This window comes from Palaemon carinicauda, chromosome 16 (genome assembly GCF_036898095.1).
Source record: "Palaemon carinicauda isolate YSFRI2023 chromosome 16, ASM3689809v2, whole genome shotgun sequence".
Classification (NCBI taxonomy): domain Eukaryota; kingdom Metazoa; phylum Arthropoda; class Malacostraca; order Decapoda; family Palaemonidae; genus Palaemon; species Palaemon carinicauda.
Window position 1 is genome coordinate 12,560,054 of NC_090740.1, and position 27,051 is coordinate 12,587,104.

At 44.0% G+C, this 27,051-nt stretch overlaps 1 long non-coding RNA gene across 3 annotated transcripts; it reads right to left on the reverse strand.

The window, feature by feature from the left end:
* Positions 1-881: 881 nt before the first annotated feature.
* LOC137655653 (uncharacterized) lies at positions 882-26,731 on the reverse strand. 3 transcript variants are annotated; one of them, XR_011046846.1, is made up of 3 exons: positions 26,643-26,731; positions 12,277-12,416; positions 882-993 (listed from the first exon to the last, which is right to left on the reverse strand). It is a non-coding gene; the product is annotated as an uncharacterized lncRNA (long non-coding RNA). The 3 variants fall into 3 exon arrangements; XR_011046847.1 differs by having other exon boundaries at positions 26,617-26,731; XR_011046848.1 differs by having other exon boundaries at positions 26,612-26,724.
* Positions 26,732-27,051: the final 320 nt, after the last annotated feature.

Consider the following 27,051-nt stretch of genomic DNA (forward strand, 5'->3'; position numbering starts at 1 on the left):
AATGTTAACATATATGCTGGTCTCTACCCACCCCCCTGGGTGTGAATCGGCTATATGATCACCGGGTAAGTTTAATATTGAAAAATGTTATTTTCATTAGTAAAATAAATTTTTGAATATACTTACCCGGTGATCATAAATTAAAGGACCCACCCTTCCTCCGCAATAGAGACCCAGTGGGCCGAGGAGAAAATTGGTTCTGTGTTGACATGGAGTACTTGAGTACCTGCTCGACAGATGGCGCTGTTGATGTACACCCCCACCTGTATAGCGATCGCTGGCGTATTTTGTCCTTAGGTTTTTCTGTCGGGCAGCAGAGCTGACAGCTATATGATCACCGGGTAAGTATATTCAAAAATTTATTTTACTAATGAAAATAACATTTTTAACAGAAAGATACCTAGAATTAAAAGCTAACTACAATTAGCTTTATATGTGCTGACTTTGTAAAGATTAAGATATAATAAATCCTACTACTGTAGACTTAGTAAAATTGAAGTTTTGATTGATTAAATTCCATTTCCAAAGAAAAAGACAATCAAAGTTGAAATAATTGGGTAAAATAGCTGTGAAAATTTATATCACTTATTTATTGTAACTTAATTCATTTTTTAGTCTTCAGTTGGTGATAGTTATTGAACCCACGTGATGTAAATAGTGACCATTGTAACACAAACCCTAAGATATACTCGTTGTACTGTAATGATATTTTTCATAAGGATATTTCAATACTGCAGACAAGTTTGATGATAGAGTGGTCGCTTCGGCTGAGAAGATTTGGTTCTCCTTTTGAGATTAGAAATTTATTAAATGAAAATTATTTTTCTTCTTGAAATTATCTGGAGATTTTTCTGTAGTTAATTCTTGATTATTCACTGCTGATCTTCATCTTGATGTTATTAGGGATGTCTCACTATTCTCAGTACAGTTTCATTTCCTGCTTTAAGCAGCAGGCTATAAATAAGTATTTCATTTTCTTTTGATGATTTTAGTCTGAAAATAGATAAAAGATGTTAATTGTACCGATATAATAGTATTATTGAAACATTTTACTGTGCACTTTAATATCAAGACTATATTTTAAGTGAAGTATCCTACATGATGAACTAAAAAGAATATGCAGTATTCTAATGTAATACATATAAAGGAGAATAAAAAACTACAATGGTAATTAAATTTACAATAGCAAAGTAATCTGGTAAAGTGGAAAGTATTAGGCCTACCTCCTAATTCCTAACAAGGAAACATTCACTACAATAATCGAACGACTGGCTTCTGGTTATTTCCAATCCTTTAGATTTTTTTCAAAAGTTACTCAATAAAAAATAATAATTCCCTGAATAAAACATTCTATCTTACACCACAGAGGATACCTAGTCAAACGATACTCAAGAAATATTTATAAAGCAAGGTATAAAAATTCTGAGCAAAAATAACACTTAATGACATGGTAACAGTTTTAGTAGAATATTACTTAGTGTACTCGTACAAGAGTATAGTACTGCGCAAATGAATATTTATTGTGGTGTTTTCAATCTCCACAGAAAAAGACCTGTAACTTCCTAAATTTCTCAAGCAAATGTATCATTCTTGTAATAGAAATGGCATACTAAATTATCATTGCATATTGTATGGATCCTCCATAAAATAACTCCCAACAAACCAGAAATGTCTTTTGATAATGATTGACCAACGGACCTTATCCATGCTTATCTATTACTCACATAATCCTGTCTTTATCTACCTTTGCCTGTCCTATTCTACCTTTGCCCCTTGACTGACCTATCAATGTTTAATCAAATTATTAATTTTATTTTACATAAACTAACAAACTAATTATTGATTTGACTTCTATGGTGTGTTCACATCAACGAATATGTAGCAAAAGTGGGCATGACTCACAATTGAAAGCTCCTAGATACTCGTCTTCCCTTGTATGAAGTTAAGCTTCATGTTATATACTGTATCTAATAATTTAATAACACAATGGCTTTGGTTAAGTCATCTATCTTACAACCCTGAGAATGAATAAAAATATTATAGAACCATGACTTAGTCTTCTACTTCATTCTTACAGAGAATTGGAAGTGCAGTACAGTATTTGATTATTGACATTAGGAGGATAAGATGTTTTTTATATAAAGCCATCAGTAAAATAAAGGATTTAATGAAGTATGTGATGTTGCCTGAGTATACAACTAAACTAAATAAATTACCTATAGCAGCCATTACTTTTATATAAAAATGAAACTAAAATTAAAATGTCAAATAAAAATGCATGGCCTAACAAATTTATGCAAAAAAACTACATACTTCTTTTCTTATTGAAAAGTGTAAGGGATTGTCAACAGGTTGGGACAGTTTTCTCTCTCCAAAATCTGAATTCCTCTTCAACTTTTAGATTCAGTGAGTGGAGATCTAACTCGTGAGGATCCAGCGCATGGGGCCTAGCACCACTACTCTCGATACAAAACTGAGCTCTAGCAATAGGCATGCAAACATCTATTTTAGGTAGCCAGGCACCTCCTATACATGCATGCCGATGTTTCTTCCCATAAAAGACAACTATCAGTACTCACAGGAGGATGATATCACACGCTCTCAAAGTCACATGAATATAACTCCTCTCTGTTGTTGTTCTCCTCCTGGAAGTAGCAGCAAAGGAGGGAAGAACATGAAGCTTGCCTTCACAGCATCGCACAGGCCACTTAAGACACACTTGCAGAGAGAATTAGGAACTCTAAAGAGACGGGAACTAGGTGATTTCCTTACGTCTTCCAAGGATCAGGAAGACATTGAAAAAAGTGGAAAAACAGCAACTTTTCCTAAAAATTATTAAATAAAAGAAAAATCAATAATCTAAACTGCCAGATAAAGTCACTGGGAGTACAGTACATCTAAATTATATTGTCTGCTGGCCGAATAAGTGTGAGCCCAGTGGCCTGTCTGGTGAACGGGGCTTCCCTGCCACCCAACAGTAACTACCACTGAGGTGGTGGTAGTATCAAAATTTATAACACCTGTCTCCAGTTTCACTGAAACCTTACTCGTATCAAAGGCCAAGGGTTTGAATTGCTGTAGGAACAAACATTAGACTATGCATGATGAGAAACCATCATTACATGAACACGATGAAGAGTGGCAACGATGTTAGAAGTAAAATTATCACAAGGAAACAGCCTAACTCCCATTGTGGAGTGTTCATAGTTCAGGCAAAGAACAGTAACACTAGATTCTAAAGTAACAAGTTTATCAAATAACATCTGGGTACTAGTATTTTTTTCAATCACACTTTTAACCAGTTCCTATACAATTAACTAAGAAGCCAGTCTAAAATCTAGTCTTACATTAATTCTTTGATGAGAAACATCTATTGTAGTTTGAAAACATGCAAGTTCTAATTTTATTCATTATATGAAAACCTAACTAGATCCATTACCTAGAATCTGAATTCATTCCAATGACTAAAAATCCTAATGCATACAGGAGCAAGCCAGTCATACTTTAATCTATTGTCATGGAAATACACTTTATTTCAATGGTAATTCAATCATTCCCTAATACCTCAAATTAAAAAAAAAAAAATATTCAAATTTTTCACTATACAAACCTGAGTCCTTCAATAGGAGTATGATTTCAGCTTTTTTAATCTACACTTAGTAATTGTTATTGAACCCATGTAACGTAATGGAGTGACCATTGTAACACAACCTTAAGATATATTTGTTGTACTGTAATATTTTACATGAGGGTATTTCAATATTGCAGAAAAATTTGATGATAGAATGACCACTTCCATCGAGAAGATTTGGTTCTCCTTTTGAAAATAGAAATTCATAATTATATTTTCTTCCTCTAGAAATTACCTGGAGATTTTTTGTAGTAAATTCCAGATTTAGAGCGAGATGTTTGTAGTTACTGGCAAGTGGCGGGGAATTGCCAGCACACAGAGTAGCCACTTTGACCTTCACCCCTTGCAGGGTGGTTGAGGCTTGAAGTGACACTTAAAGGATTCAGGTTTGTATAGTTAAGAAAATATAAATTACTTTTAAAAACTGTGATTTGTTCCTATATGAACGCAAACCCTCATGCTTGAAATAGAAGACTCATCCTTATGAGGGAGGAAGTCTCTATAACCATAGAGGCTAGTTTAAAATCCCAGGATGTCAATACACTCATAGTTGATAAGAGGTGCAAGAGTGTTGATTCCCACCACCTCCCAACACTTGAAAATAGATTTTCATGGGTTTGACTAGGTTTTTGTCTGCTGACAGATGGTCAAAGAAGAACCTGCATCCTTGTAAGAATATGATGCCATAATGTATGGCCAATTAGGCGCAATCCATCCATCCTCCCCCTTAAAAGGAGGATGGAGGAGATACTTCTATAATTGACTTGTATAGAACAGCTGCTCAGAATTGAAGCTCAACCGCAGAAAATAACGGAATAAATGCTGCATCCCAAGAGATGAAGGAAGAGAGGAAAGGGGCCAGGCACTCTACCTTTAATCTTATACTATTGTCATGATCAGATCTTATGCATAAGTATTTGGAAGTTCTTCATTCTTTGAAAAAAGCCAACTAATGACTATGTCATACAAAAAACAAAACTACCTAATGCGAATGATAGCAATGCATGTGCAGCAACCCACAATCAGATTCTGGTTTGAGAATAAAATGCTATTTACATTTTAATCAAGTACAGTAATACGCATGTTATCATGCCCAAGCCCCATAGGTTATACAGAGGAAAACGTAAATACACGATACTTTAATTTCTAGCCAGTTATATGAACCATATATTTTTCCTATACACTATCTTGTGTTTTATACAATTCTGACCATCATTATTGGAGCCAAGTACTCATATTGTGAGTTTTTGGATCACTATATAAAGGCAATTATGGGGGACCATAGTGGCAGTATATGGAAGTGGTGCGCCCGCAATCCCAGTGGGTCACGATTTGCTTGCTTTCCAATGAGCAACAGTAGCTATACTGTATACTGAACAGAGTGTATTTTCAACATAATTACCGAAATATGACAAATTCGTAGATAATTTGTATTTTTCCTAACTATACAAACCTTAGCTATTTATTAGGGGGTTATACTTACGCGGAGCTGAAATGACGAGCCATTAAAATTTAGCGAGGGTTAACTACCCACACCGGTAGTTAGCTGGGCTAGGGGGGGTAGCTTCCTACCACTCCTGTTCACACACCTGTGATTTAGTCACTTTGCTTGGAGGAAGGACTTAAAGGGGGATATGGATGGCGGGCAAGTTTGTATAAATAGCTAAGGTTTGTATAGTTAGGAAAAATACAAATTATCTACGAATTTGTCATTTGTTCCGTACCTGGAATACAAACCATGCTATTTTTTAGGGGTGACTCACCCATTAGGAAGGGTGGACGTCACTGACTATCTGACTTTTGGCTTTGCCCAGGGGCTCCTTATCTGAGTATGTTAGTACTCAAAAAATAGGGAGTCCCTGCCCTCACTAAACCTTGCTACGCAAAGTCCGCGGCCTACGCAAGCTGTGTTGAGACGTACAGAAGTGTGACTGTCTAGGTAGTGTTATTCAGTCTATGTAGGAAAAACCTGATGTAACCAAGACTTCCCAATACCACCCTGCCAGGGTATAGGGACACAACAGTATTAGTTTAATACTAGGTACACAAGGGAGCATGGTATACCTGCGGTGGTTGGAGGTCAGCTTATACAGAGAACCCAGGATGCTGCTTTCCCCACGAGAAAGTTGGATGAAGAAAAGAATAAGAGCCAGTCAAATCTTTTCATTCACGTAGACTAAAACCAGGTAACAGTGCCCTCAACCTTCTGCTATTGTCCAATAAGGAGCTTGAGGTATACAACCAGCTGTTGTGCAGCTACCACCGGACCGATAGAGATCGTATCGAGTTCCTGTGGGTCACGTCTTGCAGGAGAAAGGTTGTGAAAGTCCCCTGGAGCATTCACATCCTTTCTTGTAAAACCTGCGTCACAGAGTAATCTGCTAAGAAGGACACTGAGTCGTCATGTCGAGATGATGTTTCGGTGATCCTCCTCTATTCTCTCCCAGTGCTGATGACAATAGAAGGGACCCGGGAGGGCTGTTGCCATTTTCTTTATGTAAAGTCTCATACCTTACCCTGGGTACAGTAACGGATGATTTGGATCGTTTGTTACCGAGTTGAGACTTGTGTAGGATCCGTCACCTCCGGAGACTGTGTCTGGCGACATACTCAGGGACGAAACAGAACTTTGTCTTTCGCCCTTCTCAATAATGGGAGATGTTGAAAGAGAGACCATGAAGTTCCTTGATTCGTATGGTTGCTGTCCGAGTGTGTAGGAACATTGTGTTCTTAAATTAGGAGAAAATTTGTTGCCTGGTGAAGTGGAACATAAGGAGGTCCCTTTAGGAATCGGAGATTTGAACCATGTTCCGAGAGGAAGGTCTCAAATCTGACTGGGGAAAGTTGTAAGTCTGTATGAGTTAGGAAAAGTCTATCAATGAGAGGGTGTCCCTTTCTTTCAGTTTGAAGGTGAAGGATCAAGGTTGAGTGATCCTCTTTACCTGTCGGAACTTTTCCTCTTGTATATACTCGAGGATTCCGCTATAGCTGGAATTGAGGTATCGAGTGGAGACACACACTTTCCCATGACACCAACCACACAAGACATGATAATTCCTGGTAGACTGATGCTGAGGAATTCCTCAGATATCTAGACAACCTTTTCACAAAAAGGTATTGGGTAGTCTCCAGGCGTACAATCATAGCAAAGCTATAGCTTATGGTAGGTGTCGAAGTGGGTTGTCTGTGATGTGGAGAGGGTTCTCTTGGAGACTATCAGGAGCTGCAAAAGGTTTGGAAACCATTCTGCATAATGCCATAGCGGAGCTAGGAGAGTCCTTGAGAGGTTGACCGATGTTCTAGCCTTCTTGAGTGCCCTTCTCCAGATAAAAAAGGGACGAGACGTAAACGTCACTGTTGTACTCGCCGTTGTTGCCAGAAAGCCTTGGGGTCTAGGGCTGGTGAGCAACGGCAGCCTGAGATTCAGGAGCATTGCGAACAGACCCCTATTTGGAGAACCTTGTAAAGTTGGGACTTTGTCGGCTACATGGCGATCCAAAGTCCATTCGGTATACCTTATCTGAGATGCTGTCCACAGATTGTCGGCGAGCACGTTCTTCCAGTCTGGAATGAAGCAGGCTGATAGTGGTACCGAACAGACTTTGGCCCATCTTAGAGTTTATACTGTTAGATGAGAAGAGGCTACGAGCAAGTTCCTTCTTGCCTGTTGATGTGAGTCTCTATGTGGTGTGTGGTGCGTCGTCCATCACATCACTGAGTGGCCTGTTAGGAACTGATGAGGCCGCTGAAGGACCGGAAAGTTGACCTTCATCTCTAAACAGATTTAAGTGAAGGTACTTCCGGGCTCTGACCAAGAGGGCTGAGGTTGTGTGATGCAGCACTATGGTCCCTCCTCTCTTCTTTTTTCGACTCAAGTCTCTTGGAATGGGAGTCGTTCTCGTTTCGAGGTTTTGTGGAGATTGGTGTCTAGAATCATTCCCAGATACACCAGTCTCCTGGGAGGGAAGTAGGGAAGACTTCCGTAGGTCTACCCTGATCACTGGATCTTGGTAAAAAGACTTCAGAAGTTCCGGTGTTAATGCAAGGTTGCCACCGAGTCTGCTAAGGTCAGTCAGTCATCCCGAGACAGAGGAGACAGAAGCCGATCCTGTGAGACCAGGATGGGTGTAGTGGAAAGACCGAAGCACAGTGCCTGTAACTGGTGTTTCTTGTTTGTCTAGACTGAATCTTCCAACCTTCCTAGATGGATAGTTCGGACTTGGGAGTAAGTGTCCTTTAGGTCCAGTGTGCAAATGAAGACCTGAGGTCTTGGCCCTTGTTCGAACTACAACATGGTGTGGACATCGACCCAAAGGGACAGCTCCTTGCGGATCCTTTTGCATGGAAGATTGTCGACGCTGGAGTCTTGACTCGTGTCGTAAAGGATCAGGCGCGATACCCAGTGTAAGAATTCTTCTCAAGAGAGAATTCCTTTAACTAACAGAAGGAAGGCAATGCTTAGCCTTACCCTACACCCAGATGGGATTGATGCTATTCCTTAGAATAGAATCAATCTGGCGAATGTTAATCAATGGTTAACCGTTGGGTATCGTGGTTACTGTGCAGTTGGAGAGTGCTCGCATGCAGTTCCCTGTCGACAAGTCGTTGATGAGGGTTGTCAAACATTTGCCAATCACTTTAGTGTGATGGCGAACGACCAGTAGTGAGAAGTATGTTGTATACCTCCTGACCTAGGAACTACAGTAAGCGGTTGACTAGTAAGTTTGAGTCAAAAACTGCTGGCAAATTGCCGATGACAGAGGAATTGGTGGTCTGTGAGCCGATGGCGCGTTAGAGATCAGCAAGCTGATTATGGTCCCTCCTGGTTGGTCAGAGATGAGCAAGCTGAAGGGTGGGCTGGTCAGAGATCAGCGAGCGAGTTCAATGATCGAAGAAAAATGAGCTGCCCATCGGTGATCTAGTGATCAGCAAGCTGATGACTGGTTATTGACTAGCAATCGATGATTGGGAACGCTAGCAATTGGAGATCGTTAGTCATTGGCAAAACTAGAGGTCAAAGATCTGCATTGAGCTAGCAATTGGCGATCTGGTGATCGGCGACCTAGCGATCAGTAAAATGTGAACTAGCCATCAGCAAATAATGATCTAGAGATCACTGTTGTTGCTTTCCCGTTTGCTGACGGTGGTCTGTCAAGGAAAAAAATTAACTTCAGAAGAGACAGGGACCAAGGATTCCCCTTGTAGGATGGAATCTTCAGGATCTTAAATCCTTGTGAAGCCTTATTCCACTTTCCCAGTGGCAATGTTTGTGTGCCTGCTGGGAGGAATGGGGCAATGGTGACCTGACCAAGGATTCCCCGTTTCGATTCCCCTTGTAGGATGGAATCTTCAGGATCTTGAATCCTCCAATGAAGCCTTATTCCACTTTCCCAGTGGCTATGTTTGTGTGTCTGCAAGGAGGAATGGGGCAATGGTGACCTGTCCAAAAAGTTTTATTCCTTTTTACTGCCTATTGCAATGGCACACAGGATGATGCTGGGGCTTAATTTCTACCTGGAGAGTAGGCAAGTACTGGCTCTTAGACAAGAGCTGGTGCATTGGATCTGCGAGCACTGACTCTTTGGCAAGAGCTGGCGCATTGGATCTGAGACCGTAACTGTGCAGGAAAGTGCGGAAGAGCGCTGGGGCGCAGTAAGGCACTGTGTAGTTTTGTGCATTCTCCCTAGAATGCGCCGAAGCGTGACTGGTTGTGCAAGGGCGGGTGCATTGGCGTGAGTAGTATGTGGAGAATGCTGGCGAGCGCATGCGGAAGACCATCAGCGCCCGGGCACAGAAGACCGTAGGCGCGCAAAAGGCTGCGTGCGCGCAAGATCATTTGAGCGCAAAAGTATTGACGCGGGTGCGCGCGGAAGGCCAACGGGTGCTCACGCGGGAGACCTTTGATGCCCGTGCGTGGAATACTCTTGGCGCAGGCATACGCGCAAGGCCATTGGCGTGCGCGGTAGACTGCTGGCACGAGCGCGCAAAATAGCATCGCGCTCACACACGCAAGACAGCTGGTGCGCGGGCGGAACACTGTTGGCACGGAAGACTATTGGCGCACACGCAGAGGACCATCGGCGCATGCGCGCGGAACTGTCGGAGGGCGCCCGCTCACGGAAGACAGTCGGGGGGCCCGCGCGCACGGATGACTGTCGGAGGGGGCGCGCGCAACTGTCGGAGGGCGCCCGCTCACGGAAGACTGTCGGAGGGCGCGCGCGCGCGCACGGAAGACTGTCGGAGGGCGCACGCGCACGGAAGACTGTCGGAGGGCGCGCGCGCACGAATGACTGTCGGAGGGCGCGCAAGCACGGAAGACTGTCGGAGGGCGCGCAGGCACGGAAGACTGTCGGAGGGCGCGCGGGCACGGAAGACTGTCGGAGGGCGCGCGGGCACGGAAGACTGTCGGAGGGCGCGCACGGGAGATTTGTCTGGGCGCGCTCGCAAAGGTAGCGCTAGTAGGTTGGCAGGTCAGCTAGCAGGACGACCAGTGGCAGGACGATCAGGAACTGGGATGTGCCCTTCGAATGGGCGAGCATCCACCGATGGGGACCGTAAAAAGGTCGGCGTTAAAGTCAAGGAACAAAGTCCAAAGGACTACGTTGCAGTGCAAGGTTGCGCTGGTAGATCAGTAGGTCAGCTGGCAGGACGATCAGGAACTGGGATGTACCCTTTAGAAGGGCGAGCATCCACCAGTGGGGACCGTAAAAAGGTCCACGTTAGAGTCCAGGACCGAAGTCCAAAGGACTAAATGCAGCACAAGGTTGCGCTGGTAGATCGGTAGGTCTTGGTATGTCTCCAGCGCTGCTAAGTCTGCTTGATCCTCCGAAGAGGTGTCTCTATGAGTGGCCCCTCTCGCGAACGAGAGGTGAACACTTCGAAGACGACCATGATGACGCCCATTGAGGGCCGCTAGATCAGCAAGCTTACCTTTATCAGTAGCGATCCTCCGAAGAGGAGTCTCTATGAGTGGCCCCTCTCGCGAACGAGAGAGTTGAACACTTCATAGAAGAGACTAGAAGACGCCCATTGAGGGCCGTTGGATCAGCAAGCTGACCTTTAACTAAGCACTTCGTAGAAGAGACGTTCTCCGACCCTGAGGGAAGAGAAACTCAGCAAGGGGGGGGGGAGAAAGCAGCAGGAGCAGTCGAAGACGATGAATTTATTAAGATGTGGGAAGTTCTCCCTCTGAAGGGAGAAACAACCTCACACCTGGGGAGGAAACTTCCCTCGGAAGGGAAGTTGTCCAACCCCTGGAGGCAAACCTACTTTAGCGTTCTAAGATGATCTGAAGTGCTGGTCATGTTGTCACAGGAGTACTTGTAAGAGAAGGGATGACGCCCACGAAGACGTCCTCTGAGGGACGGCAGTGACAGTAGATTCCCCACGCATGAACAGAACAGCTCTGCTTCATCGGCACTCTTAGTCGAACGAAGAAAAACTACATAGTTGGCTGGGAAAAAAAAAAATATTTAACAGAAATTCCCTAGGGAGGAACTCCGAAGAGGAACCCCGAGGGAACTACCTAAAATAAGGATTGCGCTGACAAAATAATTACTTAACAAATTCCCCAGGGAGGAACTCTGAAGAGGAACCCCGAGGGAACAACAAAATTAAGTATTGCGCCCTTCCTTCCTCAGTCAACATCCTCGGGAGAAGGGGGGAGCGGAGTAACTGAAATAAAAACAGAATTACAATTATTTAAATCAGCTAAGAATATTCACTAATAGTGAGAACCACTGACCCTCCGAAGGGAAGGGTTCCCCATGGAGAAAGCTGAAAAGTTAAAATACAATTATATTTTCACTGAAAATAATGGCGACAAACAATCGGAAGAGCAACCTAACCCACACACGGGAAAGGCGGTTCCCCAATAGTACACTGTTGTTGTAAAGGTGAACGACCTCGAGAAGATAAAGACCATAGTCAATCATTGAAAGGCCACCTTCCCTTCGCTAAGGAATCCATATTTCCTGTAGGAAAAAGGAAAAGATGAAGACAATAGTTGAATAAAGAGGGTCCAGGCGATGACGATTCCCCTGCAGCGGCCGAGTTAACGGTTATATGCCGACGGGAAGACATGTGGACCAGAGAGGAGAGGTCGTTCCCCACAAAGTGGAACTGAGCTGGCCTTGCTAATGTACGCAATTGTCGTCGTATATGTATCACACACACAGCACAAACACTGAAAAGGAAACTTATCACATTTCTATACACGTATATATACAAACACTAAGATTGTTTTCATATATATACAAGTATAAGAAAAAGTAAGTTAAAAGACAAAAATTAATGGCAGTCCAGAATAGGCGAGGAGGGAGAGAGGAAACAACTGCTCTCGATCCGAGCCAAAGTAAAGTGACTGAATCACAGGTGTGTGAACGCGAGTGGTAGCAAGCTACCCCCGCTAACTAGCGATGTGGGTAGTTAACCCTCACTAAACTTTAATGGCTCGCCATTTCAGCTCCGCCGAAAGTATAACCCCAAATAAATAGCGTGGTTTGTATTCCAGTTACGGAACAAAGATGATTTTACAATAGATTTCAAAATCATTTGCACTTCTCTCTTGGAGATGTATTTATGTGATGGTAGTCATGCTGGACCCAATACCCCTGAATTCTTTACATATTTACAACAATGCTTACCAAAGTTGGGGAGGTTGAAGGTTTTAAGTCCTGCATCGATGGTGGGAGCACTGTGACTGACCCTGGCATAGATGGGTGGGGGCACAACTTGGCGGCCTGAGGCAGGAAATACAGTAATGCAACCACTCGGACCTCTTGTGCTGGTGAAATGAACACATTTTAGTTTACTTATCGAAAAAAAACGAAACTTAAAATACATAAAATAATAACTTTTACCTGGTGAATAAAGACAGAGATAAATATTGAACAAAATGACAAATTTGGAAGCAATTTGTATTTTTCCAAATTATACAAACCTTAAACTCTTATTATGGATATATTTCTTCAGTGAAGCTGAAACTATTCATAAATCATTTTTGTGATATAACAAGCCACTCCTACTAATTAGAGGGGGGTAGACTAGCCACCCAGCTCTCACAAACACCAGTGATGGCAGGCCAGTATGAGTAGAGGGTTCAAGCTTTGTAGTTAGGAAAAATACAAATTACTTCCAAATTTGGTTCAATGCCTAATAGGCTACAAACAATTTCACTATACTATGAAGACTCTCCCTTGGGCAAGTGGAAGTCCTAACTAACTGGCTGGTAACTTGACCCGGAGTGTGACTGTGCTTTGCGCAAGCTTAATACAGGCACCCCAACACCTCGCTAACTCTTGCATATGTGCGAGAGCTGATGGCCTGGACAATCAGTATATGCACAAGAACTACGCACTGTGACTTGATCAGGTAAGGATTCTTGGAGTGGAAAACACTGCTCACTTAACCCAGCCATTGCTCGAAAATGCCCCTCACTGGGAGGACAGGGACGTAACAACTACATCCCATATTTTAGGATACACAAATGATACGGTATTTACTGGCTGACAGGAAGACAGCTTGCAGAGTTCCACAGGTGGGTTACGTCTTGCAGGTAGTGGGCTGTGAAGGTCATCGGACGTTTCCAAAATCTACTTGAAATGCCTGCGCCACAAGAATACAGTAGCCTAGTTTTTTTAAATGCTAACAACATACTTATGGCACCGCCATCATGAACTCTGGGTCTATGATATTGGGGAGGAAAGTCCGGATTGAAGGCCCAATCTACTATCTGTTGAATCCATTTAGAGAACGTATTCTTGTTGACCCTCCTCTTGATGCTGTTGCTGCTCACGAAAATGACAAATTCGGAGATAATTTGTATTTTTCCTAACTATACAAACCTTAGCTATTTAATATGGGTAATTACTTTCGGCGTAGCTGAAAGGACGAGCCATTAGAATTTTACCGAGGGTTTACTACCCCACCACTAGTTAGCGGGGGGAGGGAGGGTAGCTTGCTACCCTCCCCCCTCACACACCTGTGTGGTAAGTTTAATTTGCTGAGAGGTACGACTTTACGGGGGACAGTGCTGGCGGGCAAGTTTGATTAAATAGTTACTTGTCCATTAAGGAGCCTGAGATTTTAACCAGCTGTTGTGCAGCCACCACAGGGCCGATAGAGAACGTATCGAGCCTCCTGTGGGTCACGTCTTGCAGGTAGTGGGCTGTGAAGGTCGTTTGAGGCTTCCAAACCCCTGCTTGTAAAACCTGCGTCACTGAGTAATTCTTCTTGAATGCCAGGGACGTAGCAATGCCTCTGACATCATGTGCTCTAAGGCGACGTGACGGAGGAGGGTAGCGATTCAGGGGAATGATGGATAACCCTGAGAATCCACGCTGAGATTGTATTCTTAGTGACCCTCCTCTTCGTCCTTCCCGTGCTCACAAACAATGCTTGCACCCGAGGACGAATTGCAGCTGTTCTCTTAAGATAGAGCCTCAGACTCCTTACTGGGCACAGTAGATGGTCTGGGTGCTCTGTTACAGAACGGAGACTCTAAATCCGGAAAAAGTCAAACCGAGGGTCCGGCAATCCTGGATTTTGAGTCTTAGCAACAAACTCAGGGACGACTCTGAACGTTACCTCCCCCCATCCCCTTGAATGGGCGATGTCATACGAGAGACCATGAAGTTCGCCGACTCGCTTGGCCGAGGCCAAAGCTAGTAGGAACACCGTCTTCCAAGTCAGGTCGCGATCAGAAGCCTGGCGTAATGGCTCGAAAGGAGGTCTCTTAAGAGACCTGGGGACTCGAACCACGTTCCATGGAGGTGGTCTCACTTCCAACTGAGGGCAGGTAAGTTCATAACTTCGTATGAGTAGAGAAAGTTCCAGCGAAGAGGAAATGTCCATTCCTTTGAGCCTGAAGGCAAGACTTAAGGCTGAGCGATAGCCTTTCACTGCCGAGACTGAAAGGCGCATTTCTTCCCGCAAATGCACGAAAAACTCCACTATTGCTGGTAAAGTGGCATCAAGTGGAGAGATACCCCTTCCACAACACCAACCACAGAAGACACTCCACTTTGCCTGGTAGACCTCTGCGGATGACTTTCGCAGGTGTCGAGACATCCTTTCAGCAACTTGTTGCAAAAAGCCTCTCTCTCTGAGGAGACGCTGGATAGTCTCCAGGCGTGAAGCCGCAGCAATGCTACGGCTTTGTGGAAGATGTTGGCATATGGTTGTCTGAGTAGCTCGTGTCGAGGAGGAAGTTCTCTCGGGAGTTCCGTCAGGAGCTGCAGAAGGTCCGGGAACCACTCTGCGTTATGCCAAGCGGAGCTATCAAGGTCATCAAAAGGTTGACCGACATTCTGGTCTTGTTGAGTACCCTTCTCATCAGACAGAACGGGGGAAAGGCGTAACACCGTTGTTGGAAGGCATCTTGCCAGAGTGCCTTGGGGTCCAGGACTGGGGAGCAGTACAGCGGAGCTTGAAATTCAAGGCTGTTGCGAACAGATCCACCGTTGGGGAACCCGCACAAAGTCAGGACTTTGGTGGCTACTAGACGATCCAAAGACCACTCGTTACTCACTATCTGAGATGCCCTGCTCAGACTATCAGCGAGCATATTCCTCTTGCCTGGAATGAAGCGAGCTGATAGCGGAATCGAGTGGACTTCGGTCCATCTCAGTATCTCTACTGCAAGATGGGATAGCTGCTCTGAAAAGGTACCTCCCTGCTTGTTGATGTAAGCCACTACTGTGGTGTTGTCGCTCATCACCACCACAGAATGACTCGCCAGGTATTGTTGGAACTGTTGAAGTGCCAGATACACGGCCTTCATTTCTAGCAGGTTTATGTGGAGGCACTTTTCTGATTCTGACCAGAGGCCTGAGGTCCTGTGGTTCAGAACATGGGGCCCCCACCCTTTTTTTGAGGCGTCCGAGAACAGCATCAAATCCGGGGGAAGGACGAGACGATCCACTCCCTTTCGTAGGTTCTCGTCTGTCACCCACCACTGAAGGTCCTTCCATTCAGCAGGACCATAGGAACCAAGACGTCCGGGGAATTGTGTCCTTGATTTCACCGGGACTTCAGTCGCCATTGCAGGGATCTCATCCTGAGGCGACCATTTAGAACTAAGACGGGCTAGTGAAGAAAGGTGACCAAGGCGACGTAACCACGATTGGGCTGGGAGTTCTTCACGTCTGTGGAAAGGATCTGCGACCCTCCTCAGCCTTGCTATCCTGTCGTCTGGTGGGAAGGCTTTGTGGAGATTGGTGTCCAAGATCATGCCTAGATATACCAGTCGCTGAGTTGGAAGCAGAGAAGACTTCTCGAGATTTACCATGATCCCTAGATCTTGGCAAAGTCCCAGAAGCTTGTCTCGGTGTCGAAGAAGGGTCGACTCCGACTCTGCCAAGATCAGCCAGTCGTCCAGATAACGGAGGAGATGGATGCCGATCCTGTGTGCCCACGAAGAAATCAGGGGCACCTTGAACTGGTAGATCTTGTTGTCTAGGCTGAATCGTAAGTACTTCCTTGAAGACGGATGGATTGGGATCTGGAAGTACGCGTCCTTCAGGTCCAGTGTACACATGAAGTCTTGTGGTCTCATCGCAAGTCTGACTGTGTACGCTGTCTCCATGCTGAATGGGGTTTGTTTGACAAACCTGTCCAGGGCTGAGAGATCGATGACTGGTCTCCAGCCTCCAGACACCTTCTTTACAAGAAAAAGTCGACTGAAGAAGCCTGGGGAACCGTTGACGACCTCCTGGAGAGCGCCCTTCTTTAACATGGTCTCGACTTCTGCCCATAGGACTTGCCCCCTTGCCGATCCCATGGCAAAGGAGCTCAACGACACTGGATCCGCTGTCAGGGGAGGTAGAGATGTTATGAACGGGACGCGATATCCCTGACGGATTACGGAAATCGTCCAGGAATCGGCCGCGAGTTGCTGCCACCTGTCTGCGCAACTTTGAAGGCATCCCCCCACTAGTGGACATGCTGGGGGATTGCCAATCCTAGCGTTTGTGGCCTCGGCCACTCCCTCTAGGATTCTTGCCTCCCCTGGAGGACGTTTTGCCTTTCTTATTTTTGACAGGAAAGGGCTTCGACACCGTTGTCTTTAATGCCACAGCCGGTTTCGTCGTCTTGGACGGGCGAGGTTTATGAGGTGCCAGAGGTTTATAGGGCTTCGATGTAAGAGCCCTATGAAGGAGGGAGTCCTGGTATGACTTCCTCCACCTCTCGGCTGCCTGTTCCACGTCTTTAGGCTCAAACAAATTCTTCCCCAAAATAGAAGAATGTCTGAGCCTGCTGGCCTCGACGGTTGGAACCTTCGCGTGGCACCTCTCTGCCACCGCATCACGTCGTTTCAGGATCGAATTGGCCAACAAGTTCAAGACTTGGTGGGCCAGAAACTCAATGGTGCAGGTGCCCGAGAGGAGGAAGTTCTCCAGGGCCTTCCTGGTGCTCTCCTTAGACAGGTCTTTGGATCTCAATAGGATGCCAAGAGACCCCAGCCAGATGTCCAGCCAAGAAGTAGCCTGCATGGAACACTTCACAACCTTCTCCTGGCTTAGGATCTGTCGCCGAGAGAGTCACTTGCCGGTTAGTCTCTCTCTCAAGAGGGACTCCCTTGGTAAGCTCTTCCACAGAGTGGTGCAAGGGAAGAGCTAAACAAGGCTCCTCCATGATCTCAAAGTACCTCCTCTGGTGGATACTAGGAGGAGGGAGGAGCTTGTTGCCAGCAGTGGAACGGCTGGAGGAGGCGAGCTTGGGGAGCTGGCCCTCAACCTTGTCCCTGGCACTCTTCACCCCTTGGGACCAGGGCAAAGCTGCACTGGCCTTAGCAGGCTACCAAGTGCCAAAGACACTGTCCAGGACTGTGTCCTTGCCCTCTCGAGGAGGAATATCAGGATCAGGAAAACTGTTGAGATGCCTCATCAGGGTCAGAACCTGCCAGAAGGCATGCTCTGACTCCTGTGGCTCCCCTCCTGGAGAACTGGCAGCAAAGTCTCCCGTTCTCAAAGGCTCTTCTTGGGGGGACACGTGGACGTTCTCTGCGGGTCTTGTTTGCTCAGGGCGAATTCTTGAGGATGACTTGGGGACTGTCTTGGAGTCCTTAGGTTCCCTCCTGGGAGGAATACAGGACTCCAACGATGACGTCTGAAGGCTCTTCTCCCCCACAACCCAGGACGATTCCCCTGCGAGAGGCGGGGTTTCTCCCATTGGTGCGATGGGAGAACGCCTCACCTCGGAAGATTCCCGAGGACGGAAAATCCTCGTCCACAGGAGAGGGAGAGAAAGTCTTGGGGGGGAGGGAGCCTTCCTCAAGGATGTCCGAGGAGCCAGCTTGACCCTTGGAGAAGTCACCACGACTTCTACTCCTCTCTTCCTCTTCAGTGGGGTGGGAGCCGCCATTGATTTGAGGCCCATCTCAGCGATGGCAGGTTTGACAGCCTGCACGACAGCTCTGATGAGGGACCCGAACCATGACTGCTTACTGACAGCTGCACGACGTCAGAGACTCCCTCTGGAGGGAAGGGGATCGGGTGATCCTTCGGAGTAGAAACGACAACTGGGCCTGCCTGAAAAGAAAGAGAAGATGGTTGGTTCCTGAACCTATCTGGACAATTCCCACCCCCCCCCCTGCGAACGCGCTGGTCTGCGCTTGCGGGGGCAGCTCTCGTTCCTGTACGCTTGCACGGTGGCTCGCGTTGTGCCTCAATATGGGAATCGCCCTGGGTTCGCGCTGGCGCTCGCGTGATAGGATCCTGCGAGCGACTGCGCGGGCGCGCAGGCGATCTATGAGAGGGCGAGTGGGCGCGTTGGCGAGCGAAGGCGCACAGGCGATGGAGCGCGCGGGCGATCAGGAGATCGGTGGCGCGCACTTGCGCCATCTGGTACAGGAAGAGGAAGCGCAGAAGGGTGTGCAAGCGCTTGCGAGCGCGGAGATGATTGTTCACGCGCGCAGGATCTCGACGGGCTCTAGGAGAATGCGCACGCGCATGGGAATTACTCCTAGCGCGTGGGCGCGCTGGAGGGCGCATAGCAGGAACTGGTGACTACAGGGATGTCGCATAGGCGATGGCTGACGAGCAGGCAAGGTCCGACGGCGCGTAGGAGATCGCTGAAGGGAAGGAGAAGCAAGGTTCTTCCCTCATGCACCCAGATCTGGAGATCGTGGGCGTGGAGGCGAACGCTGGCGAGCAGGAGATCGTGGGCGCGTAGTTGTGCGCTGGCGAGGAGAAGATCGCTGGCGAGCAGGAGAGCGCTGGCGAAAAAGAGAACGCTGGCGCGAAGTCTCAGCTGCAGGAGGTCGCTGGGGCTTTGTCTCTGAAGGTGAAGGTCTACGGAGAGAAGACTTCACAGCAGGCGAGCAGTTGTGCGCAGGAGATACCTGGCGCTTAACCCTGGATAGGTACGCTCCTCGGACACCCCTTTAAGGGTATACTCGGACGCGAACAACCCCGCCGACAAAAAAAATTCTTGAAAAATCAGTTTTTGCAGTAACCTCCTTTTTTCTTTTGCCAAAAAAAACTTCAATGAATGCTTAAAACAACTGTAAAGATAAATACTACTCATCTGCAGAAAAACTATTTATTATAAATATTTTAAAAAATTAAGTAGAAAAAAAAGACCTGACAAAAATTCATAAAAAAAAAGTTTATACATATATACACAAATCCTTTTAGGAATTGATTCTTGAATGTTTAGGACACATCTTGATGTATTTTGGATGAAGTCAGACCCATGGAGGTGAAGATCTGAAATGAGAAAAAAAGGGTAACTTTTTTTGGCCAAAAAAAATTTGTCCAAATTTCATGAATTTTTTTGGGTACCCAAATGAAATAGGAAGTGGCTAATTTTTTTAGGGAATAAACATATGTTATCTTAAAATAGAAATATGTAAAAAAATCTTCATTATTTTGTAAATTACATTTATATCAGGGGCCATATCTAAAGGTAATTTTTTGAGTACTTAGAAATTTCGTAAAAAAATACATATATTTAATATATAATATGATATTTATGCAGGTAAAAATATACCAAAATATCACAAATTCTATAGGGAACAAGAATATATATAGATAGGGCAGCTTACGCTTCGGATATGTCCACAAAATGGCCGCCAACCACACTGACTCAGACTCCCTAATCTGCCACTTGAAATGTAGGAAGGGTATGTCAATTTCAAGGTGTTATTTACTAATCTAATTATTATTGGATATGCATAAAAATTGTATGGTGGGTTGCTGGATAATTGTCGATTATTTTACGACTATAAAATTAAAATTCTAACCCAAAAAAAATTTTTTGAAGGGAAATAAAATCGAAAAAAAAAATGTAAACCAATATAATATTTTAGCTAAAAAAAATTTGATGATATTCAATCAAAAAAAAAGTAAACAAAATTTTCCGACAAATAAACATCTAGAGGAATCATTACTCTGTGATAGTTCCTTAGTACGTAGTAATTTTGAAAGAATTGGGAAAAAACGAAAAAATGGCAATCACCGGAAAATCGAACACATACCTATATATACGCCATATCTGGCTAAAAAAAAGATAGGCATGGGTAGCCAGATCATCTAGAAACACTTTCCAACACTATAAAAATATAAGTTTTGCGACACTACTTGCCAATTCCTTACGGTAACATGACTAAGCGAAAAAATGCAAAACAAATAAAAAGGGGCACTCGCGGAAAAATGGCTAACATTCTAATATACGGCATTTCAGAAAAAAAAATTCAGCCACGTGCTAGGCAAACCATCAAGGCACATTTTCCGACAAATAAACATCTAAATGAATCATTACTCTGTGATAGTTCCTTAGTACGTAGTAATTTTGAAAGAAATGGGAAAAAACGAAAAAATGGCAATCACAGGAAAATCGAACACATACCTATATATACGCCATATCTGGCTAAAAAAAAAAAAAGATAGGCATGGGTAGCCAGATCATCTAGAAACACTTTCCAACACTATAAAATTATAAGTTTTGCGACACTACTTGCCAATTCCTTACGGTAACATGACTAAGCAAAAAAATGCAAAACAAATAAAAAGGGGCACTCGTGGAAAAATGGCCATTCTAATATACGGCATTTCAGAAAAAAAAAATTTCAGCCACGTGCTAGGCAAACCATCAAGGCACATTTTCCGACAAATAAACATATAAATGAATCATTACTCTATGATAGTTCCTTAGTACGTAGTAATTTTGAAAGAAATGGGAAAAAACGAAAAAATGGCAATCACAGGAAAATCGAACACATACTTATATATACGCCATATCTGGCTAAAAAAAAATAGGCATGGGTAGCCAGATCATCTAGAAACACTTTCCAACACTATAAAAATATAAGTTTTGCGACACTACTTGCCAATTCCTTACGGTAACATGACTAAGCAAAAAAATGCAAAACAAATAAAAAGGGGCACTCGCGGAAAAATGCCCAACATTCTAATATACGGCATCTCAGATAAAAAAAAAGACATGCACGTGTTAGCCCAACCATCAAGGCACACTTTCTAACACAAACATGAAAAAAAAATCAATAATATACGGCAATTCCTTACTACGTAGTAAATTTTTACAAATATTGAAAAAAACAGAAATTGGCAACCGCAGTTAAATACCCAATATACCAATAACTACGTCGTATCTGACAAAAACAAAATCACGCATGGGTAGCCAGATCATCTAGACACACTTTCCAACACTAAAAAAGCAAAAGTTTTACGACACTATTTCGCAATATCTTACGGAAAAATGACTTGGCAAAAAAATGAAAAAAATGAAAAAGGGGCACTCGCGGTAAAATGGTCCTCGTGGTGATGAACGACATTTTAACTAAAAAAAAAATCATGCACATGGTAGCCAAACAATCCACCAAGACTTTCCACAACTGATAACCTATACAAGTTGCACCATTCTACGACAATTTCATAATACGTAATAACTTTGATAATTATGCAAACTACCTTAGAAGGGTAAACTCGGTCGCGCTCGACCCCGACGCGTCTCAGAAATCGGGGAAGGAGTACAGCTACAGCAATGCACATCTGGACACTACTAGAGCGTGTAGGGGAGACACCTCCTGCAGGTCGATCACCCACAAATTCAGTCACGGGGGTGAGTCACGTGAGAAAAACCTGTTTTTTTTTGACGCTCGGGGTCGCGAACGACCCATTGTACCTATCCAGGGTTAAGGGACTTACTCACAATGTGAGAAAGCCCCTTTTGCCCCAAAGGGACTGAAGCCCGTTGGATAACGGGGTGCGTGGGCGCCCACAGCGCGTCAGCAGCCAGGAATGGAGATTGCAGGTCCGAAGGTCTGGCAGGCGAAGGAGATCGTGAACGATCAGCAGAGAGGTCCAGGGATGCAACTGCAACGGTCGGTGCACAGCGGGGAGGATCCTCTGCGGGGAACTGCGAAGGTGAAGAACCGAAGAGGCGCCTCCTAACTCCCTTGTGGGGAGAAGGAAGGCCTCTACGGCGAAGAGGAAGGCGAGCCTTCTGTATGGTACGTTCTCTGGGGGCGGCAGGCAGACCATCATCAGTCCTCCGAAGAGGAGTCTCTGTCAGTGAACTCCCCCGAGGGGAAGAATCACCTGCAGAAGAGACCGTTGGACTTATCTCCTCCCTCGAAGGATGTTCAGAGGGGGGAACTAAGCCTTCAGCTGCATCAGGAACCAAAGCAGGGGTTTGACCTAACACCTCAGAAGCCCCTGCCACAGCAACGTCGACAATAGACAGAGGATCAACCTCTGCTACCGCTGGCAACTCTTTGACAGCAGCCCCCAACCTGATTATATCAAACAGGGCTTCCTTGGAGGGCGAACCCTTAAACCCAAAGGAAGCCCAAAGATGTAACAAATCATTATTAGCAACATTGTTATCAGAAATATCCTCCCCCGGGGGAGGAGGAGCTGCCTATACTCCCTCTCCCGAACCCCGAGGTCGGTCGTCGGTCAATTAAGTACAGCCTACGCTACCACTCGACGGCCTCTCGGGAGAGACCAATTGAGTGGGAGCTTCGGAGGAGGTTCGGGCTACGGAAGAAGTGTCCTTGGAAATTTCCTTCTTCAAGGTAACCCTTGAAGGAGAAATATCACGTTTGGACTTCTTCTTCCGGCGCCAGGTAAACCTTTCCCACTGGGAGGTAGACCACTCCCTACACACTTTATCTCTGTCACACCGTTGGCCCCTGCAAAAAGGACATAAGGTGTGAGGGTCCGTTTCGACCGCAACATACATGTACAACAAGGGCGGTACGGTAATCCAGAACACTTCGGCATAGAAGAGGCCAACTTCCAAGCACACTGAAAACAAAAAGCAAAACAAGAACAAAGGCTGTCAATAAGCGAGGGTGGGAGCAGACCCGTCTGTTCATCACCCGAGCCAAAAGCAAAGTGAGCTAGTCACAGGTGTGTGAGGGGGGGGGAGGGGTAGCTAGCTACCCCTCCCTAACTAGTGAGGGGGTAGTAAATCCTCGTTAGAATTCTAATGGCTCGTCATTTCAGCTATGACGAAAGTAATACCCATATTAAATAGCGTGGTTTGTATTTCGGTTACGGAACAAAGTAGTGTTAATTGTGTTTTATTCCATTAATTGATATTCCTACATTTAACTATATATACCAATAAGCACAAAAATTAACATTATCTTTGAAAATCTATCATTTGTGAAATGACTGCTGACTGAAATCACGCAAAAGCTTTGAAACGGTAGATGAACTAGCAATAATTTAGGAAGTTGTTCAGAGGATAGAGAAGGTGGGAAAGTTGACGGATGGCCATCCAATGAGGTGCTGCCCAACCCAAAACGCAGGCCTGCCCAGAGAAACAGCCCTCATCAGGAAGGAATGGGTAGCTAGTTAGAGCAAGGGTAAAAATAGGCAAAACTGTTGATAACACAAATGGGTATTTGCTACCAACCCTGTAGTTCCATGTGGGGCAACACTACAAACAATGGAACAAATCTTACGAGGGTGCCCACCGGGCCATCGTTGTTAAGATCACAACCTCAGAGGGGCAAACTACAATGGTCTTGTGTGGGTTAAGCATTGGAGCAATAAGATGTGATGAATTGGTTATAGAAAATAAAAGCTCAAAGATACATCGTAAATACACAAAGCTCCCCAAACTGATTCAAACCAACGCATGCACAATAACTCGCAATAAAGCAAAAGACTCCCAAATGCAAAGGATGGACAGAGTGAGAAACAGACTACATTTTCATTGACCGATACAGAAGTTTTTATACCCCAGCCCCTTTTAACCATACTCGTCCATTTCTCATATGGAATTTCAGTTTTGCTAGTATTCAAAGTTTCACATATCAACGGAGTAAAATGTCAACATAGCCAGCACTCGTATTATTTCTTAGAGTTCCAGTTTTGCTAGAAATTAAAATATCTATCACATAAGCTCTTTACACATTTGTGTTGCTTTATATGCAAGTTATTATTCTCTTGCCTCTTAGTTAAGAGCAAAATATGCCAAAACAGTCAGATATCTACTACAGTACTGATTATAAGCAAGTTCAGCTTCAACAAGATATTCAATTTTGTAAATTTTTAATTGTGCCTAGGTAAAGTTTTGATGCACCAAGCTGTATAATTCTTTATATTACAAAACTTAGCATTGTACAGTAAAAGTTTGAAAACTGTTTTAAAGAGGAATGTGTTGTGCAGAAGGTTAAGTTAGGATATAGTGTAACTCCATAATTAGATTATATCTACAGCAAAGCCTCTCAAGATGGGATATATCTTCATAATTTGTTACTTTCTACAGCGCTGTAAGTCACATTAGGAGGGGCAGCGGTCTCAAATCTGGCAAGGTAAGGATTCTGCATCCTAGGTTAGGTTAAGGCTGGTACACATACCTGTAATTTAAATAAGTGGGAAAGTAGAATAGGATGCATTAAACAGTAATGCTTCAAAAGGGTTGCTTTAAATTTTGTTTGGAACGTGATTTTGGATGTAATATATACATCATGTTGGCTAGCTTATGGTAGGCCATGTCAGGATACACGGTAGTATTATAGAAATACACGGAAAAAGCTTAACTAATAAAGGAATGCGGTTTTATATAAAAAAAAAAATCTCCAGTTTTCTTAGAAAATTGAATTTACTTCTGTCGTATATAAACAGTTGACATGATATACCCTAATAACTGCTATGGTAATGGGGCCACCCCGTGGGAACCGGCGGTAATAGGGGCCACCAAGTGGGAACCGGGGATTTTGCATGGAGAAAATTTACTTGCAAATAAAAAATAATGGTTAAACTAACCTTTTCTTTGCTATACAATATTCTTTGGGATGCATAATAAATCAGCAAAATATTTGAACAAAATATTGGCATTTCTAATCCTCTGGCAAATTTATTTCTTTCTTGTATAATCTAAGTCTGACACGTTCTTTAGACCTGGGTAGGTTTGTGCCCTGAGAGGTGGGGGGGTGTCAAGGAGGGTTAACCCCAGCTAGGTTTATGACCTGAGAACTACTAGGTTAGGTTAGGTTCTGTGATTTAACGAATCTCGAGTGTTGAATAATCACATTCGTAACCGTTTTCACCCACCTAAAGTCCCTGACTCCCACCTGTGTCCGTCGGAATGAGGGGGTCAGGATAACAGGAGAAAGATTTATTTGCAGTGGATATAAAGGTTGAATTTGATGAAAGCACAATATGTATTGTAGCAATTTAATTTTCTACTGGAAATTTAGCTCCGTATTCTATAATTTTTCTCATGAATTTGCTGCCCACGACTACTCCAGGGGTCTTTATTAAGTACTATAATTACACATCCTCTATATTACGTTTCTCAGATGAGTTTTTACAGGCAAATAAAGAATTTCACGGACCCTGTTATGGCAATGGGAAGGCCTCCATGAATGACCTGCACACTTAGATCATGTGGGTATTCATTAGAGACATAACTTTATTTTACCATAAAGCAATATACTGAACAGAGTTTTAAACGCAATCAATGAAAAATGACGGAAATTACACAATTTCAAAATAAATCAAACCGGTGGAAAAGGCCTTCTTCTAATTGTAGTCATGGTAGAATTAAGGCCGAATGGGGAACAAGGGCTTTAGTAAAACAATTACCCGCTTATGCATGAATAATTGGATGTTCTTAGTGGGTTATAAAGGCCAGCTGATTAGTCATACATAAAAGAAAAGCTTTCAAATGTGAATGCAAGCAACACATGCACAGTAACCCACAATCATTCTCTCAAAAGAAAACCACGAACTTAAACGATGCTCCTTTTTAAATAAATCGATACACGTAATTATGCTCCAGGCCCCATTAGCCATAGAGAAAAAAGGGCAAACCTAGCTAACACACATCCATTTCTTATAACGCATTGCATTTTCACTGGAAATTGAGGGAGCGTATGATAGCAGCCATCTGTATGTATTATGTCCAACTTAGAATACAGCAGTGTAAGGGAACTCGCAGAAGGGCGTTAGCAAGTTAGGTAAGTAGGTAAGGGCATGGCTTGTAGGTTAGGTTAGGGGGGAAAACTTAGGCTAGTTGAGATCCATTTTTAATGAACACATGAGGAACTGGCCGCTGATATACACAAGCTCCAAAGTGAGTGTACCATATTAAGATGAAAGAATAAGATGTCAATCAGTAATAATTGTGGCCTGTCGACTCTTCCGAGTATAGGTACCTTACAATTGATATTTAGTCAAAATTCTTTTGCATCCTAGCAGCCATAATTTCATTTAATAATTTGAAAAAAAAAATCACAAGGAAAAACATTAAAGAAACCTCTAAACCAGAGGCCCCTAGATTGTTTCATAGTTCTATAGCTTATTAAAACTAATCTACATTACACATAGGACTTGGAATAGCACAATGCGTAGGATTTGCGCCTGTAAAGATACGCCATTTATAAAATACCTTACCCTATGAATGACGACTCCAAATGGAGTAGACCAGACATCATTGCAAAATACATATCTACATTTTCAATTTGAAAATAACACTAAAGACACTTCAATATACCTCACCTGGTACCTTAATTAACGGTACCAACCTTTTGGTAAATGTGGGACGTTAAATTACAGAAAATGTTAGACACAACAACTATTTCTTCCTTTGGCTTTCCTCCAACACCCACAGTGAGTCAGTGACACGTGTAGCAATGACCAGTGTTGCCAGGTGGGTTAGTCTAAAAATTCCCAAATTTCATGATAAAAAATCTCCAAAACAACGCAAAAATCCCTATTTCCACAAATATATTTTGTTCTGATCACGTAGGCTTTACCAATATAGAAATTACTTTATATTCTTCATATAAGTGCAAGTAAACTAATTGAAATGATGTAAAGATTTACTCATCTTTGATTCTTCTTTACAAACATAAGTACAGAATATCCCCACCAGACACCCAAAATCCACAAATCTAGGGATAAATTCCTATATCTGTCAACACTGGCACAACT